The sequence below is a fragment of the Chiloscyllium punctatum genome, chromosome 16 (assembly GCF_047496795.1).
Source record: "Chiloscyllium punctatum isolate Juve2018m chromosome 16, sChiPun1.3, whole genome shotgun sequence".
Taxonomy (NCBI): Eukaryota; Metazoa; Chordata; class Chondrichthyes; order Orectolobiformes; family Hemiscylliidae; genus Chiloscyllium; species Chiloscyllium punctatum.
Window position 1 is genome coordinate 22,714,300 of NC_092754.1, and position 6,000 is coordinate 22,720,299.

Here is a 6,000-nt window from a genome sequence, read left to right on the forward strand (position 1 = left end):
GAATCAGAGGGGCTGAATCAGAGGGGCTGAATGAGAGGGGCTGAAACAGAGTGCGAGAAACAGAGGGGCTGAAACAGAGGGCGAGAAACAGAGGGGATGAAACAGAGTGGCTGAAACAGAGGGTGAGAAACAGAGAGGCTGAAACAGAGGGCGAGGAACAGAGGGGCTGAAACAGAGGTGCTGAAAGAGAGGGGCTGAATCAGAGGGCGAGAAACAGAGGGGATGAAACAGAGTGGCTGAAACAGAGGGAGAGAAACAGTGGGGCTGAAACAGAGGGCGAGAAACAGAGGGGCTGAAACAGAGGGTGAGAAACATTCGGGCTGAAACAGAGGGGCGCTAAACAGAGTGGCTGAAACAGAGGGCGAGAAACAGTGGGGCTGAAACAGAGGGGCAGAAACAGAGGGTGAGAAACAGAGGGGCTGAAACAGAGGGGCTGAAACAGAGGGTGAGAAACAGAGGGGCTGAAACAGAGTGCGAGAAACAGAGTGGCTGAAACAGAGGGGCTGAAACAGAGGGCGAGAAACAGAGGGGCTGAAACAGAGGGCGAGAAACAGAGGGGCTGAAACAGAGGGTGAGAAACAGAGGGGCTGAAACAGAGGGGCTGAAACGGAGGGGCGCGAAACAGAGTGGCTGAAACAGAGGGCGAGACACAGAGGGGCTGAAACAGAGGGCCGCGTAACAGAGTGTCTGAAACAGAGGGCGAGAAACAGAGAGGCTGAAACAGAGTGCGAGAAACAGAGGGGCTGAAACAGAGGGCTAGAAACAGAGGGCTAGAAACAGAGGGGCTGAAACAGAGGGGCTGAAACAGAGGGGCTGAAACAGAGGGCTAGAAACCGAGGGGCAGAAACAGAGGGGCTGAAACAGAGGGCGAGAAACAGAGGGGCTGAAACAGAGGGGCTGAAACAGAGGGCGAGAAACAGAGGGGCTGAAACAGAGGGCGAGAAACAGAGGGGCTGAAACAGAGGGCGAGAAACAGAGGGGATGAAACAGAGGGCGAGAAACAGAGGGGCTGAAACAGAGGGGCTGAAACAGAGGGGCGCGAAACACCGTTGCTGAAACAGAGGGGCTGAAACAGAGGGGCTGGAAAAGAGGGCGAGAAACAGAGTAGCTGAAACAGAGGGCGAGAAACAGAGGGGCTGAAACAGAGGGCGAGAGACAGGGGCTGAAATAGAGGGGCGGGAAACAGAGGGGCTGAAACAGATGTGCTGAAACAGAGGGGCTAAATCAGAGGGCGAGAAACAGAGGGGCTGAAACAGAGGGTGAGAAACAGTGGGGCTGAAACAGAGGGGCTGAAACAGAGGGGCTGAAACAGAGGGCGAGAAACAGAGGGGCTGAAACAGAGGGCGAGAAACAGAGGGGCTGAAACAGAGGGTGAGAAACAGAGGGGCTGAAACAGAGGGGCTGAAACGGAGGGGTGCGAAACAGAGTGGCTGAAACAGAGGGCGAGACACAGAGGGGCTGAAACAGAGGGGCGCGTAACAGAGTGGCTGAAACAGAGGGCGAGAAACAGAGAGGCTGAAACAGAGTGCGAGAAACAGAGGGGCTGAAACAGAGGGCGAGAAACAGAGGGGCTGAAACAGAGGGGCTGAAACAGAGGGGCTGAAACAGAGGGGCTGAAACAGAGGGCTAGAAACAGAGGGGCTGAAACAGAGGGGCTGAAACAGAGGGCGATAAACAGAGGGGCTGAAACAGAGGGGCTGAAACAGAGGGCGAGAAACAGAGGGGCTGAAACAGAGGGCGAGAAACAGAGGGGATGAAACAGAGGGCGAGAAACAGAGGGGCTGAAACAGAGGGGCTGAAACAGAGGGGCGCGAAACACAGTAGCTGAAACAGAGGGGCTGAAACAGAGGGGCTGGAACAGAGGGTGAGAAACAGAGCAGCTGAAACAGAGGGTGAGAAACAGAGGGGCTGAAACAGAGGGTGAGAAACAGAGGGGCTGAAACAGAGGGCGAGAGACAGGGGCTGAAATAGAGGGGCGGGAAACAGAGGGGCTGAAACAGATGTGCTGAAACAGAGGGGCTGAATAAGAGGGCGAGAAACAGAGGGGCTGAAACAGAGGGTGAGAAACAGTGGGGCTGAAACAGAGGGCGAGAAACAGAGGGGCTGAAACAGAGGGTGAGAAACAGAGGGGCTGAAACAGAGGGGCTGAAACATAGGGTGAGAAACAGAGGGGCTGAAACTGAGGGCGAGAAACAGAGGGGCTGAAACAGAGGTGCTGAAACAGAGGGGCTGAATCAGAGGGCGAGAAACAGAGGGTCTGAAACAGGGGGCGAGAAACAGAGGGGCTGAAACAGAGGGGCTGAAACAGAGGGTGAGAAACAGTGGGGCTGAAACAGAGGGTGAGAAACAGAGGGGCTGAAACAGAGGAGCTGAAACAGAGGGGCTGAAACAGAGGGGCTGAAACAGAGGGGCTGAAACAGAGGGAGAGAAACAGAGCGGCTGAAACAGAGGGCGAGAAACAGAGGGGCTGAAACAGAGGGCGAGAAACAGAGGGGCTGAAACAGAGGGGCTGAAACAGAGGGGCTGAAACAGAGGGCGAGAAACAGAGGGGCTGAAACAGAGGGGCTGAAACATAGGGGCTGAAACAGAGGGCGAGAAACAGAGGGGCTGAAACAGAGGGCGAGAAACAGACGGGCTGAAACAGAGGGCGAGAAACAGAGGGGCTGAAACAGAGGCTGAGAAGCAGAGGGGCTGAAACAGAGGGGCTGAAACGGAGGGCTAGAAACAGAGGGGCTGAAACAGAGGGCGAGAAACAGAGGGGCTGAAACGGAGGCCTGAAACAGAGGGCGAGAAACAGAGGGGCTGAAACAGAGGGGCTGAAACAGAGGGCGAGAAACAGAGGGGCTGAAACAGAGGGCGAGAAACAGGGGCTGAAATAGAGGGGCGGGAAACAGAGGGGCGGGAAACAGAGGGGCTGAATCAGAGGAGCTGAATCAGAGGGGCTGAATCAGAGGGTTAGAATGAGAGGGGCTGAAACAGAGTGCGAGAAACAGAGGGGCTGAAACAGAGGGCGAGAAACAGAGGGGATGAAACAGAGTGGCTGAAACAGAGGGTGAGAAACAGAGAGGCTGAAACAGAGGGCGAGAAACAGAAGGGCTGAAACAGAGGTGCTGAAAGAGAGGGGCTGAATCAGAGGGCGAGAAACAGAGGGTCTGAAACAGGGGGCGAGAAACAGAGGGGCTGAAACAGAGGGGCTGAAACAGAGGGTGAGAAACAGTGGGGCTGAAACAGAGGGCGAGAAACAGAGGGGCTGAAACAGGGTGAGAAGCAGAGGGGCTGAAACAGAGGGCGAGAAACAGAGTGGCTGAAACAGAGGGTCTGAAATAGAGGGCGAGAAACAGAGGGGCTGAAACACATGGCGAGAAACAGAGGGGCTGAAACAGAGGGCGAGAAACAGAGGGGCAGAAACAGAGGGTGAGTAACAGAGGGGCTGAAACGGAGGGGTGCGAAACAGAGTGGCTGAAACAGAGGGCGAGAAACAAACGGTCTGAAACAGAGGGGCTGAAACAGAGGGTGAGAAACAGAGGGGCTGAAACAGAGGGCGAGGACCAGAGGGGCTGAAACAGAGGGGCTGAAACAGAGGGGCGCGTAACAGAGTGGCTGAAACAGAGTGCGAGAAACAGAGAGGCTGAAACAGATGGCGAGAAACAGAGGTGCTGAAACAGAGGGATAGAAACAGAGGGGCTGAAATAGAGGGCGAGAAACAGAGTGGCTGAAACAGAGGGGCTGAAACAGAGGGCGAGAGACAGAGGGGCTGAAACAGAGGGCGAGAAACAGAGGGGCTGAAACAGAGGGCGAGAAACAGAGGGGTTGAAACAGAGGGCGAGAAACAGAGGGGCTGAAACAGAGGGTGACAAACAGAGGGGCTGAAACAGAGGGGCGCGAAACAGAGTGGCTGAAACAGAGGGCAAGAAACAGAGGGGCTGAAACAGAGGGGCTGAAACAGAGGGTGAGAAACAGAGGGGCTGGAACAGAGGGGCTGAAACAGAGGGGCTGAAACAGAGGGTGAGAAACAGAGGGGCTGAAATAGAGGGCGAGAAACAGAGTGGCTGAAACATAGGTGCTGAAACAGAGGGCGAGAAACAGAGGGGCTGAAACAGAGGGCGAGAAACAGAGGGGCTGAAACAGAGGGGTGCGAAACAGAGTGGCTGAAACAGAGGGCGAGAAACAAACGGTCTGAAACAGAGGGGCTGAAACAGAGGGTGAGAAACAGAGGGGCTGAAACAGAGGGCGAGGACCAGAGGGGCTGAAACAGAGGGGCTGAAACAGAGGGGCGCGTAACAGAGTGGCTGAAACAGAGTGCGAGAAACAGAGAGGCTGAAACAGATGGCGAGAAACAGAGGTGCTGAAACAGAGGGATAGAAACAGAGGGGCTGAAATAGAGGGCGAGAAACAGAGTGGCTGAAACAGAGGGGCTGAAACAGAGGGCGAGAGACAGAGGGGCTGAAACAGAGGGCGAGAAACAGAGGGGCTGAAACAGAGGGCGAGAAACAGAGGGGTTGAAACAGAGGGCGAGAAACAGAGGGGCTGAAACAGAGGGTGACAAACAGAGGGGCTGAAACAGAGGGGCGCGAAACAGAGTGGCTGAAACAGAGGGCAAGAAACAGAGGGGCTGAAACAGAGGGGCTGAAACAGAGGGTGAGAAACAGAGGGGCTGGAACAGAGGGGCTGAAACAGAGGGGCTGAAACAGAGGGTGAGAAACAGAGGGGCTGAAATAGAGGGCGAGAAACAGAGTGGCTGAAACATAGGTGCTGAAACAGAGGGCGAGAAACAGAGGGGCTGAAACAGAGGGCGAGAAACAGAGGGGCTGAAACAGAGGCTGAGAAGCAGAGGGGCTGAAACAGAGGGGCTGAAACGGAGGGGCGCGAAACAGAGTTGCTGAAACAGAGGGCGAGAAACAGAGGGGCTGAAACAGAGGTCGAGGAACAGAGTGGCTGAAACAGAGGGGCTGAAACAGAGGGCGAGAAACAGAGGGGCTGAAGCAGAGGGCGAGAAACAGAGGGGCTGAAGCAGAGGGGCTGAAACAGAGGGCGAGAAACAGAGGGGCTGAAACAGAGGCTGAGAAGCAGAGGGGCTGAAACAGAGGGGCTGAAACGGAGGGGCGCGAAACAGAGTTGCTGAAACAGAGGGCGAGAAACAGAGGGGCTGAAACAGAGGTCGAGGAACAGAGTGGCTGAAACAGAGGGGCTGAAACAGAGGGCGAGAAACAGAGGGGCTGAAGCAGAGGGCGAGAAACAGAGGGGCTGAAGCAGAGTGGCTGAAACAGAGGGCCAGAAACAGAGGGGCTGAAACAGAGGGCGAGAAACAGAGGGGATGAAACAGAGTGGCTGAAACAGAGGGTGAGAAACAGAGAGGCTGAAACAGAGGGCGAGGAACAGAGGGGCTGAAACAGAGGTGCTGAAAGAGAGGGGCTGAATCAGAGGGTGAGAAACAGAGGGTCTGAAACAGGGGGCAAGAAACAGAGGGGCTGAAACAGAGGGGCTGAAACAGAGGGTGAGAAACAGTGGGGCTGAAACAGAGGGCGAGAAACAGAGGGGCTGAAACAGAGGGTGAGAAACAGTCGGGCTGAAACAGAGGAGCGCTAAACAGAGTGGCTGAAACAGAGGGCGAGAAACAGTGGGGCTGAAACAGAGGGGCAGAAACAGAGGGTGAGAAACAGAGGGGCTGAAACAGAGGGGCTGAAACAGAGGTGCGCGTAACAGAGTGTCTGAAACAGAGGGCGAGAAACAGAGAGGCTGAAACAGAGTGCGAGAAACAGAGGGGCTGAAACAGAGGGCTAGAAACAGAGGGGCTGAAACAGAGGGGCTGAAACAGAGGGGCTGAAACAGAGGGCTAGAAACAGAGGGGCTGAAACAGAGGGGCTGAAACAGAGGGGCTGAAACAGAGGGCGAGAAACAGAGGGGCTGAAACAGAGGGCGAGAAACAGAGGGGCTGAAACAGAGGGCGAGAAACAGAGGGGATGAAACAGAGGGCGAGAAACAGAGGGGCTGAAACAGAGG